The 13624-nt window shown below is 40.5% G+C and overlaps 1 protein-coding gene across 6 annotated transcripts in view; it reads right to left on the bottom strand.

Moving 5' to 3' along the window:
• The window catches only part of USP9X (ubiquitin specific peptidase 9, X-linked), a 117945-nt gene extending 108988 nt beyond the window's left edge, over positions 1-8957 (bottom strand). For 3 of the 6 annotated variants that reach the window (XM_011380753.2, XM_023523716.1, XM_011380755.2), the window contains exons 1-2: positions 7889-8648; positions 5887-5969 (exon numbers count right to left, since the gene is read on the bottom strand). The gene's annotated coding sequence lies outside the window, so the exon portion shown is untranslated. Of the gene's footprint in view, positions 1-5886; positions 5970-7888; positions 8649-8938 lie in introns of those variants that run through there. The other 3 variants (XM_023523714.1, XM_023523715.1, XM_023523713.1) reach the window with 3 other exon arrangements.
• Between the last annotated feature and the right edge of the window lie 4667 nt (positions 8958-13624).

Here is a 13624-nt window from a genome sequence, read left to right as displayed (position 1 = left end):
CAACTGAGGATTAGCTAACATTTTTCAATGGGAAAGGGTACAGAAACAGGAAGCAAAGCTCATCACAAAGTTCTTGTAAGAGATCCTCACTCTCCATATACACAATTGTAATATGCACTGTTATCTCATTTCCCAGTCCACAACACAATGAAAAGGGAGGAAACTAAGACTGAAACCACGACTGACAACAGTGAAAATAACCATTGAAAAAAAATGGTCGTTAAAAAAATTAACTCAAAAAAACCCTGGAGCCTTTTAGAGTACATGAACCATCCAGTAAATCTCAGTAGCCACTGAAGATGAAAATAGATGCATAAAATGAAACAGGCCAAAGAACAATTAAATTATGTTCATGATGTTACTGGCACTAGCAAAAAAAACAAAAAACAAACAAAAAAAAAACCCAAAAAACAAAAAAACAAAAACAAGAAGCCCCTAAAAAAAGAATATGAAACAAAGTTATCAGAAGTAGGAAAGCATAGGGAGTGTATGGAGAATTGAGAAAATCAAGTAAATGGAGGATGAGGGAAGAAAATAGTGAGAAATTAAGCTGGAAAGTTATATTAAAATCAACTTCAGATGAGAACACTGAGCAATATTTACAAAAGCAGTATCTAAAAAAGGAGCTGGGGGAAGGAGGAGGGACATGAAAACAGTGTCTCTACGAAGCAAAATGAACAAATGGCACATACTTAAGTCCTGAGGCAGGAATAAGGAGAGGTAGAGGACACGACTTAGTAAATTCATTACTTAACTGATGAGAACCTTCTCATTCAACAGACATCTAATAATACATCTAATTTCAACATGACAGAATTATCAGAGAAAGGGTTTGTGTATTTTGTTTTTTGCTTTCGCTCCAAAACTTAACAGAACACATTAATTTCATAATCAAATAAAAATTACAAAAAGAATATAACAACTTTAGAAAGCTTTCCATCAAATAATAAACTAGTTTAAGTATTTAAAAGTTAAGCTTTGGTGTTCTGATTTCTATATACAGAACATTATCCCTTAAGACATGAAATACTTTGATAATACCTCTTCTCTTTCCAATTTACTTTCCTCCAACTGAATATCAAACACGACTGCCCTGACTTCAAAACGATATTGTCTCAGACTCTAGAGCTCTAAAAGGTTTGTGGAAATTGATTTTTTTTTTTAACTATCACTATCTTCTAATTTCTTTAAATTTGTTTTTCAATGACAGTTGGCATTCAATATTGTATTAGTTTCAGGTGTACAGCATAGTGGTTAGACATTTACATGGAAATTGATTTTTTAGAAGTCACGCTAACTAGTATATATAGTAGAGCCAGTTCTGTTCTGCTCACCTTGTATCCTTGTTACCTGGTACAATGTCTAGCATATAACAGGCATTTAATATATAATTGTTTAATTTAAAATAAAGTACAAACATACAAAAAATTTTTTAAATTAGACAAAGTGGTAAGCTTGAAGAAAAGTAAGTAGGATATGCTAAAGTTGATCTCCACACCAGTTAACTCCCGGGGTTTTTCCATACTTGGGAACTTGTTAGAAATGTATATTGTCAAGCCAGTCAAATGTTGGGGGCAGGGTTCAGCAATGTTTTAACAACCCCTCCAGGTCTGAGTCCCACTGCTCTAAAACCAAGGCTAGCAAATTATAGTAACAGACCAAATCCAGCCTCCTGTTTATATAGCCCACGAGCTGAGAATGATTTTCACACAGGAACATTTACCAGTCAATTTGATGGCAAAGAACACTAAACCCCGATTAAGAAAAATACTATAATGTCAGCCCCCCAAAATTCTAGTCTTATTAGACCTGACTTGCAAACTGTACTGCGTTATCATATTTTGAATTTCATCAATAAAAATTTTACCCGATATCCTCGATTTATTTTGCTTCTTACTGTACAAAGCCCAAAATATTTATGACCCAGTTCTTTACAGCAAGTTTGCTGATCCCTGCTCTGAACTCAAGAGGTGTTATCAAGAAGAGCAACCAAATCATTCTACACTATCTTAATCAGAAACAAAAAACTATTAGGTAGAGTATGGGTCTAATGCCATATAATATAACTTCCACGCTCTCTGCTGTCCAAGTTAACTGAGTAGACTTACTTAAAAATTCTAACTAGTTCAGAGAAAAGACCAGAAAAGATATATAACCAACAACCTAAACTTACAACTCTCAATAAACCACCAAAGTCAATAGAAAGGTAATGGGCATCAATAGGATAGGAAAGGGAGAGAAGTCAAATACTCCTTTCTTTCTTCTTAAATTTTCTTTTTCCAATTTTTTTTGTTTGTTTTTATGGGCTTAGTGGGCAACACAAATCTCCTGAAACTGTATAAAGAACTGCAGTATATATTTGTAAATTTGCATTTATCAAAGCTATACATAGCCCACTTTATTTAGCCATGAACTTTAGATCTAGAATAAAAGACTGCTATATCTTGGAATTTTTTTTGGCAATTAAAAATAAGTTATTTTTTTATTCATTTTTTAATTTTTCAATTACAGTTGACATATTAGTTTCAGGTGTACAGCACAGTAGGTAGACATTTTATATAATTTACAAAGTGAACTCCCCTATTAGTTTAGTATCCACCTGGTACTACAGTTACTATAATGTTACTAATTATATTCCCTATGCTGTACTTTACATTCCCATGACTACTTTTTAACTACCAATTTGTACTTCTTCTTAATCCCTTCATCTTTTACACTCAGCCTTCTCAACTAAATTAAATTCTATCCTTCCCACTACACAAGCTCTGTGGCTGAGGCTCAAAATCACCCCCTGGAAAAACAATTCCTCTGATAATGGTTAGCCAACATGAGTCTAAAAGTGTTTAAAGCTTATATGATCGATCAGTTATAGAAAGGATAAACTGAAAGGGGCGGTAATATACTAATTTTGTACAAGCAGTTCTAGGTGTTGGAATCAAATATTCCTTCAGATTTTGCCATTCGGGCAGATATTGTAAATATTATACTATGTGTTCTGTAATACACAAAAGATAAAGAACAGAATCTATGACCTCATTATCCATTACCAAAGAGAGATTAAGTGTGAATTTTCTGAGAATGACCACAAAGGTAAATGGGATTTAAGAATTTACTAATTAATGTAACTCGTTAAACATGGAAATAGCTTCATGAAGCAGCATGTTATCTTAGTCAAGTTACTTCACCTCTTTGAACCATGTTCCTCATCTGAAAACCAGAGTCTGACTAAATCTAAGTCACCTTTCAGGATTATTAGGTCAAGTTAAGTAACTCCAAGTAATGAAGAGAAATTAGCCCAAAAAAAGGGGGGGAGGGGCAATAAAATAAAATAAATAAAACCAAGAATATGGTAAATTATCTATCCAACAAATAATTATTGAATGTCTATGTGCCAGACACTTTCTAGGTGCTATGAATGTATCAGTGGACTTAGGATCTTGAGTCTAACCAAATGGATACCATGAAGCTAAAAAAATTTGGAGGACGAAAATAATCAAATCATCTGGGGAAAAAAAGAAAAAGAAAAGCAAAAACACAAAGTGTAGAGATAACTGACAGAACATTAATACAGGAAAGAAATGGCAAGAGAAAGGTGTGACACTAGAGTATGTAAATTCTGGCCCCAAATTAAAATCATCCTTAAGTACAGGGACTTCTGAAGTCAATATGAAAGAATTCTAAAAGAATCTATTTCCACTGTACCTGATATTTGGACTCACTGAAGACTGGAGCTCAGAATCAAATTCTATTTAATTATTTAAAGAAAATGAAAGGTAAAAGGAAAATTCCATAACCAGGTACATTTCTTATAACAACTTAATTCAGTCTCCTATGAGGCATAATAATGACAAAATTAGAGCTAGGACAACTTTAGAGATTAGCTAGTCCAATGCCCCTCATTTCGTATTACATAAGCTTCTAGATAAGCCTGACACTTGGCAGATACTCAATAAATATTTGTTGAATGGATAAAAAAATACTAATGCCTTAATAGATTATTAGAGCGAGAACCCTAACTCTAGGATGCTTAGTAAGAAGTAACGAATATATTTTATATATGCATACGTACATATATAAAATTCTATGTGGAATCCCAGTCTCTTCCAACTACTTATCCAACATCTGAAACAATTCGCCACATATGTGTCTGGAATTTTTGGCAGCGTGACTGACAAGACTAAACTCAAGTAAAAATATTACTACTGCCTAATGGTAGGACACAAACTCAGAAGAGTCTCAGATCTTTCCCTAAAACAAATTGGGGGGGAAAAAAAACTAACCATACATAAGAATCATCTCGAGTTTGTTTTAATACCGTTCCCACCCCAAACCTACTCAATTATAATCTCGAGAGTAAGACCTAGGCAAATACATTTTTCAAAAGCTCCACAGGTGATTCTGATACACAACTGACATAGAAAATCAGTTTCCCCACCTCTCTCAATACAGAATTTAGCACAATGAACCAAGGGAACTAAGAGAAATAAACAATAAAGGTGTTATTGCTATTTCATTCCATAAAATTATCAAACAATACTATAAAAATGCAAAATAAAACCTAGTTCAGAAAACTTTGTGAAAATTACACTGCTATTAAACTAAGCTAAGTGAAACTCAGAATTCTTGTATTGAAATAATAGAAGTTCACAATACTAAATATTCACTTATGGGATGATTTAAATAAATTACTGGAAGACAAATGCCTGGATTTTGCATCTTTTAAGAATGTTAAGTTGCCTAACATTATTTTAGTCATCAACACAACTAAACTATCAACCTGAACATGTTGAGAGACATATGGAAGGGAAAGAACCAATTTGCTGCAAAGCTTTAGCATCTCCCTTGGCCAATCAAGATATTTCCCAAATTGCAGGCTACTGTCATGTTTTCATTAAAATTTTTAATCAAAAGCTACTCTGGTACAGGAAACAACCCAAAAGTTCTAAGTGTTCTTTAAAAATTATAATCAATATTTCATTAACGTGGCACAGTAGTGCTGGTTGAGCCTGACAGACCTCAGTCCATCATCTGTATAATGGAGATAATAGTATCTACTTAAGTTAATAAATGGAAAATCTTTAATTTAACATAGTGCTGGCACATAATTAATGCTCAGTAAATTACCGTAATGTTGATAACTGAAAGCAGTTGAAAAAAAAAAATCCATCTTATTTATCCCCTTGAAAGTTCAATAAGAACATGCTAATAGCAATAATGCAGTGGTTTTCAACCCTCACTGAGAGATCACCCACTGCTTTAAAGCATACCTTTACCCAGGCCCCATATCAAATCAAGGCATCAGTCTCTGGGAGTGGGACCCCAGGCATCAGTATTTTTTTAACCACCCCCACAAGTGATTCTAATGTGCAGTCAGGACTGAGGTCCAATGCATTAAACCCTTTACCAAATACTAATGTTAAAGCTTATGTTAAAATGAGACAACTTAGCAATAAATACAATAGCTTTTAAATGCACAGCTCCTAAAAGAACCAAATGGAAACTAAATTCCTGTTGAAAAAAATTTTTTTTCAAGATTCAGAAAACATACCAGCAAGAGGGTAAGTATAATTCAGGCTATTATAAAGCATTCTTTTAAAATTAAAAATAAAATTAACTAGCTCTATAACCATAGAATAAGATTTCCCCAAGTAATTGCCCAAAAGACACATCCCTATTTATTTAAAACAACTTTCTTTAACCCGATTTAAACAAAGACTGAATTTAATATTAAAGTTCTGAAACTGAAGTATAAAACTTTGTTTTCAAATTGACTTTATGAAATAAAAAAGCTAAAAAGAATGCTTGCTTGTGTCCAACTAATAAAAATCAAATTCATGACTAGCAAATTCATAATCGTTTCAAAAACTGTAAGAGCATTATTAATACCATGTCAAAGAAAATATATCTTTGGGGATATCTCCACGAAATCTCTCATCTTCTTGAGATGTCAGAAAACTTATTTCAAGACCCTAGAAGAAAAAAAGATCCAAAGTAAATCCTACTTGAGCATTCCATTGATAAAATGAGAGAACTATGGAACATCAACAAGAGACCCCAATAGTTTAGTGAAAGGTAAAATCTGCCCTTCAAAATTACTTTCTGAAGAATTTAGATTTTCACATGTACTGCTCTTGCTGTTACTTAATCCCTCCAGAAATGGCCATGCTCAGCAAACAAAAGAATATTAAAATAATATATTAAGAATTAAAAGTTAAATGTTCACGTGAGAAGGACAGGGGAAAAAATTCATATAAGTCCAAAAGTCTGTATTTTATTAGACAAAGCAAAACATAACAGCCTACCAAACATTTTGAGTTTGCCCTTGGTACACCAATTCCGAATACTTCTGGTTTTCACTCTATCCAAACACTGGCTAGAAGTATGACAAGGGACATGAGTTTTTAAATGTTGACGTGTGTCAAATTATTTAGCACATAAATCTTAAAGAACTTGGAAGGCATTTACTGAAACCAAAATGGCAGCCTACTGAAATCATTAGACCGGTGAGATCTAAAGGAGAGCCTGGAGTCTATTTTTATAAAGTCCAAGTGTACGGATTAAGAAAGCCAAGCTAGTCATGGTTAACCAGTCCTTACCATATAATCACTAAGAGCAGATAATGAGCTCCAAGAGAGTTAAGTACCTGCCGAGAAGTTTCCTAATCATTGCACCCCAAAATTTTCCCTCAAAAGATATACAAACATTATGTAGATCTAGGAGACTCATGGATTTCCAGGAAAGAATGCTAAGAATATTTCCCTTCCCCCAAAATAATGCATGAATATTTAATCTACAACTCCCGCATTTAAATTGAAAGACAACCTGAAATTACACACACCTGTAAACTGAACAGTGGACAATCCAATTAACGTTATAACTGGAACTTTCAAAACATAATATGCTTAATTTAAGTAGGTGCTATGGGAAATCTGAAAAAATTATCGGGTAAGTTCCGGTCGCTACAGAAATCTATACAAATGTTACAAATCATGTATACACCTGCTCCACAACTTCTTAACTTAATAATTCACAATGAATGAAAAATAAACCATTTAGCAACCCTGAAGCCTCACATCAAAAGAATCTGAAGATTTTGTCATTAACGAACTCGCACATACTACTATTTCTGGTATAAACAGTTAAAAATAGAAAGGTGGTGGGGGGTCCAAACAAGCTTGGAAGAGATTTCTGCATCAAAACACCGTTCACGGCTTTGGCCCTCGGCAAGTGAAGGCGTGCGAAGGAGGTGGAGGAGGCCGATAACCGGGCTCTGGCTCGCAGACCATGGGGCTGAGGAAAAGCTGAGGGTTATCACAGGAGGGTGGGGGGAGGCGGACAAGTCGTCGGGCCTGATAGCCAGGCGTAGCCGAGGCCTAGCTCTACAGCTCCAAATCACTCCACCTCAGTAATGGCGTTTGGTGTCAAGTGGAACGACACTCGTGAGGAGAGCAGCCGCCAGTCCGCGGAACTGCGAGCACCAGGGGCAGGGGCCTCCACTCCCCGGCGCCGATAGGGCCCCTTGGTGCGGATGCGGGGGCTGCCCGTCGCGCTCGGAGACTCCATCCTCCCACTCGGCCCCAGACAGGACGGGAAAGGGGAGGAGGGGGAGGAACGGAGCCGTCAGCCATTTTCCCTTACAGTCCAAAACACACACACAAGCTCCCGGGACGCCCGCTCCGCGGAGAATCCAGCCCCGCGCCCCCACCCGTGCCGCGCGCGCTAGCCCGGCCCGGGGCCTGGGGAGGGGGTCGGGGAAGCCCCCTGCCCGGCCCGCGGCCCCCGAAGGAGAAACCGTACACACGCACACACCCCTCGCCCTCCTCCCCTCACCGAGGTCCAGCTGTTGGCCCCGGAAAAGCGCGTCGTCCCGGCACGGCTGGCTACTCACCGCACGACACAGGCGTCTTCTCTTCAGAACCAGGGCACGCGGAGGCGGCTCAGTCCCGGGACAAGGCCGACCCAGGGTGCATCCCAGGGCTGGGGGAACAGGCGACAAAGTGTGTTGAGAGGCTGCAGCGGACGTTGAGAACTGGGAAGCTGCAGAGGGGCGCAGGAATTTGCAGTTCGCCGCGCCCGCCCTGCAGCAGCAGTGGCCGCCTCCTCCTCAGCCGGCGGCGGCCCTCTTCCCCCTTTCTCCCCTCAGGCTGGAGCTCTAGCTGAGCTCAGACGGGCTCCGGGCGGTGCGTTTCTCCTGCGTCACCTCCTCCTCCTCCTCCTCCTCCAGCTCCTCCTCCTGCAGTGGCGGCTTCACCTTCCCCTGGTCGCCTTCTATGCACCCGTTCCGGGCCTGGTCGCCTAACCGCGGCTTGCGCCTAGCTCCCAGAGCCAACCCGAACACGGGGCGCTGAGGCGGCCGCCTCCCGTGAGAGAGGCGGCAGCGACAGGCTCCCGCGAGGCCTGTGAGCTGAACGAAGCAGGGAGGAGCTCGGAGCAGCAGAGGCCCGGACCAGCCGGGTGAGGGGAGGTTGCGGCTCCGGCGGCAACGGAGACTAGCTTCCGCAGCCGCGGATGCCCGTCCTCGTCAATATGGCGGATCCGGCAAACCAAAAAAAAAAAAAAAACAACAAAAAAAAACACAAAAAAAAAAACCGCTTGGCCAGTGGCTAAGGCGGTAGCGGCGGTGGCAGCAGCGGTGGCGGCGGAGGCAACAGCGCGGCGGCGCAGACACCCACTAACCCCAGCACCGCCTAAAGCCCTGAGGTCCCCGCCCCCATCAAGCCCCGCCCTTCACATGGCCCGCCCCTCGGCCCTCCTCCTCCTCCTCCTCCCCACCCCCTCTCGCTCAGCTGCTCCCTCCGCTCCTCCTCCACCCGGGGCCGTCGAGCTAGGGAGAGTGGCGCGTGCCGCCGGGGGAGCAAAGCAAGCGAGAGACGCTTGGAACCCGGAAAGCTGGGTGGGGGAGGGGAAGACAATGCGGTAAAGATTGTTCAAACAGTACCGTTTCTTCCGGCCCGCCCCTCCAGGGTCGCTCTATGACCAGGAACAATGTTCCACGGTCCTTGGCTCTGGAGCACTGCAAGGGTAGAGGTGGCACAAGGACAGGCGGGAATGGGGAAAGAGAAGCCCGAAAGGATCTGGCGTACCACTCCGGTGGAGGAGCTGAGAGATCGAAACTGGGAGGGTGTGTGGCCAGGACAGGGTTAATCGCGAGAGCCGCGGCCGCGTCGCTCAGAGTTTGACTTGGGCCGCTTGTTTTTGTTCCATTGTGAAGCGTGGCCCCGCCGACGAGTGCCCGGATGATGACGTCACCGGCCTCCCCCAGTTCCGGGATTGTGGGGGGAGGGGTAACGGGAAGATGAGATCTCCAGACTACACGCTGGGCGGTCCCACCCGTGATGCCTGAGGGTCCCGGCGGCGCGGCTGACTCCCGTCACGCGGCCGGTGAACCGGCCGGACCCACGGGGCAGGTACTTTGGGGACAACAGTGTTACGAGGTCCCGAGGGCCTGGCCACCTGCTCCACGCTGATAGGGGGAAGGTGTGGTTATCTCATGTAGCCGGAGAAGAGGATTTTCGAGTGGTGGCTTTCCCCCACCCAAAGAAGCCGGTGCTCTGAGCAACTCATTCACTTCATCCTGCAGCATCAGTACCTGAAAACACTAAAGACTCCTAACATCCACCACCCTTTAGCCATAGGAGCCCTTAGAAAAAGAAAAAAATTATGAACTACCACAGATGGCAAGGCACAGCGACTAGGCAGTACTAAATGTATCAAGATCAGGCTCTTTTGCCAAATCAGCACCACAATTCGGTGTTAGAACACGGAAGGGCCTTATGAATCCATGATATCCACTATGTCATGGACTATTTTCTAAGTTTATATGCCAAAGTGAAGGTTATCAGGCTAATCTCAAATTGATGCGAGTGTTTGGAACTATTCTGTACAGACTAACTTGGATTTTGATGCCCAAATGAACAAAAGAAATGCAGTTCCTAGTTTACCACAGATTTCTTTTTGACTTGAAAACGCTGGACACCAAATTGTATGCAAAATCACAGCAAAACCCCATAAAACAAGATTATTATGTTTTGTATAGAACAGAGTTGGATTTAGTTATGCTATAAGTATGTTAATTTGTAATAAAGCGTTGTTAAAATGTAATCCAAACTAGGGTGACAGTGAGAGGACGATATTACTAGTATCCTAAATTTTAAAACCGTTTGTCGCTATAGCACAAGATTATACAAAGTTTTCACCACAAATATTATCTAATAAGATGTCCAGGTCACACACTTCATAGCTCTAATAATTCATAGTGTATTTTATCTTGTTTTTATAATTATTTCCATAAATGGCTTGTTCACTAGCTTATGAGCTCCTAGAGAATAAGACACCACTATCCATGTACACTGTAGGTTTGCTAACTGCATGGTTGTTTTATGTAAGCCTCAGAACCCTGTGTGATAGCCTGAACATATATTGCTATCACTGATTTTAAGGAAACAAAGGGCAAGGCACAGCGACTAGGCAGTACTAAATGTATCAAGATCAGGCTCTTTTCTAGTGATTTGCCCATAATCACTAGACAGCATTGGTAGGTTTTGAACACAGGCCTTTTAACCCTATAAAAAGTGCACGTTTAACAAGAATGTCTTTTCTCACCAATTCTATTCAATATTGTACTCGTAGTTCAAACCAGAGCAAGAAAAAGAACTAAAAGTCATCCAGGTAAGAAAAGAACAATTAAAACTACCTCTATTTGCAGATAACATGATCTTGTATATAGAAAATCCTGGGGGGTGGCTCCATAGTGTAGTGGTTAGCATATCTGCTTTATAAGGTCCTGGGTTCAAACCCCAGGTGGAGCCACGGAGCATACCCCCAGTGCACCAGGCTCCCCAAGCACTAGGCGAGCGTGTGGGAGGCGACACCCTGACTTCAGAGATCCAGTTCTTAAAAAAGAGAGATGGCAAGGTCCATAGGTCAGGGGTGGAAGTGCATGTGGGCGGGGAATTAAAGAGGGGAGGGGGAGAAAGTCCTGGGAAATTCACTATAAAAAACTTGCCAGAGCTAATAAGAAGTTTAGCAAGGTTGCAGGATACAAAAGCAATATTAAAAAATCAATTACATTTTTATATAGAAATCAACAACCTGAAAATGAAATTAAAACAATTCCATTTACGATAGCATGAAAAATAAAATAGTAAATGGAAAATAAGTACTGGCAAGGATGTGCAGAAATTAGAACTTTTGTACATTGCTGGTGGGAATGCAAAATGGCATAACCACTGCGGAAAACAGTTCAGTAGTTCCTCAGAAAGCTAAACATAAAATCACCATATGACCCAGCAATTCCATCCCTAAGTATGTACCCACATGAATTGAAAGCAGGGACTCAAACAGACATTTGTTTACCCATGTTCATAGCAGCATTATTCACAATTGCCAAAGTGCGGAAACAATCCAAATGTTCACCAACGAATGAAAAAACAAAATGTGGTACACACACACACAATGGAATATTATTCAGACTTAAAAAAAGAATGAAATTCCAATACTTGCTACAACATGGATGGACCTTGAAAACATTATGCTAAATGAAAAAACCTAGAAACAACTGGTCACATATTATATGATTTCACTTAATGAAGTACCTATAAAAGACACATTCATAGAGCAAGTAGAATAGAGGTTACAAGGGGCTGGAGTGAGAAGAGGATGGGGAGCAACTGTTTAATGGGTATGGCGTTTTTGTTTGAGATGATGAAAAGTTCTGGAAATGGAAAGTGGTGATGGTTACAAAACATTGTCAATGTACTTAAAGCTAGTGAATGGTACACGTAAAAATGGTTAAAATGGCAAATTTTGTTACATATGTTTTAATTTTTAAAAAGTGAGAAAAAATTCAATTTCAAATGGTTTAGCCCATAAATTACACTCCCACTAGCAGTTCTAGGGGGACCTAGTCTATCAAGTCAAACTCACCAGCAACTCACTCCTTCCCATGCTTTGTGGAGCTACCCAGTGTACACCTTGGCTCCCAGGGTAGGTGTCACGTACTTATAGGACTGCCTGCTTTTGACGCCTTCCACCCTCAGTTAATGGGATAGGAAATTAACAGTTCTGAGTTCAAAGAATTGGTTCAATGCCACAGTGCAGTTTCTTAAAGTTCATATAGTCCAATCCTTCCTTCTTACTTCCTATGTTTTGGTTTCTCTTTCCTAACACCTGTCCTTTAGCTTCCAAACTGTAATTTTTTTACTTCTTGGTTCTGCCTTGATGGGGGCAAAGGTTTATTTTATCACAGTTCCTCATAAAATTTCCCATTGCACTTTTATTTTGCCCCCCAGAAATTCTTGATAAGTATACTCATCGTTTACTAGGACACTTATCTTAACAGAATTTCCTGGATAGATTGAGATTATTTAATACTTTCAGGGCTACGAACTTCAAAGTTTCATAGACAAGAGGGTAAATGCTTCATACCCGTGGAAATGTCCTCCAGGTTAATGGCTAAACTAATATAAAGGAGGAGGAATATGTCCCCTAGAGACGGCTTTGTGATTTGAATGGAATGAGGCAAGTCCATAATGATTTAGTATTTTTAATACAAAAAAATGATAACTAAGAATCTAAGACTGTGGTTTCATTTCATCTTCTTTCATGATGACAGAGGACATAGCTAGGGAGAACAAACTAAAATATAAAGATCACAGCTGATAATATGCTATTGCTCATGAATATTCTATTGAATTTTGGACACCAGTGCCTTGAACAGACATGCTTAAAAATAGTCTGTGCATCTTGCAACCTCTTTGAAATTGACCTATCCTAGCCCAAGGACTTGGACAAAGTCCAGGGTATCATTTTACTCCTTTTACTCTAGACTTTTTGGATCTCTTGGGTTTTATTTAAAATTTGAAGGGTTCTGTTTTATATATTTTATGTAAACCACCACAGTGCAAAATAATCTGAGCCTTTTCATTTTTTACTAGCACAGCCTAGTTTATTCCATCTAGGCCTAAGAAGTACACATTTTCCTAGTTGGAGAGTAACAACTATGCTTCCTGGGAAACCTGGCTCTTCCTATCACCAGTTCGTGGCACAGGTGAATTGCCTCAGCAGGACTTAAGGGGTGTTAATTTGGCCTCACTCCTGACACTATGCTAGTTCTAGTAAACTCAGAACTCCTAAACAGTAGTATAGCTCATCTCCTCTATCCACATGTCTGTCCAGAAGAGTCCAAATTTTCCAGGTCCTACCTAGCTAAAACATAAGCCGCATGAGTTAAATATGGACCTGCAAAGTCAAGCTCATTTTCGCAACCATTTTCACAATCGAAACTGCACTGCACTCACCGACACTGACCACTTGGTAATTCAAGTCAGACATCAATCAAATTCTCACTACATTCTCTCTACATGATTGCAGCCTGGTAAAGCTTCAGCTCCATCTTGCTTTCTGCCTTAGCACACCCTATTTCTTCTGGGCCAGCCTAGAAGTTTTGTAAAAAGGCAAAATTTCAACCAATCTTTCATTTGCTAGAATGTCTTCGAAGTCTACTCCAATTTGGACATATTACTGCGTATCCCGGAAAATATGACACTGTTAAACTCTAAGGTTCTGATCACCAATTTCAACTCGTGAGTGGAGGGAGGGTGCTCTTTCCCCACATCACCAGCTA

The sequence above is a fragment of the Pteropus vampyrus genome, unplaced genomic scaffold, assembly GCF_000151845.1.
Source record: "Pteropus vampyrus isolate Shadow unplaced genomic scaffold, Pvam_2.0 Scaffold404, whole genome shotgun sequence".
In the NCBI taxonomy this organism is placed as follows: domain Eukaryota; kingdom Metazoa; phylum Chordata; class Mammalia; order Chiroptera; family Pteropodidae; genus Pteropus; species Pteropus vampyrus.
This window is presented reverse-complemented; position numbering and strand designations above follow the sequence as displayed.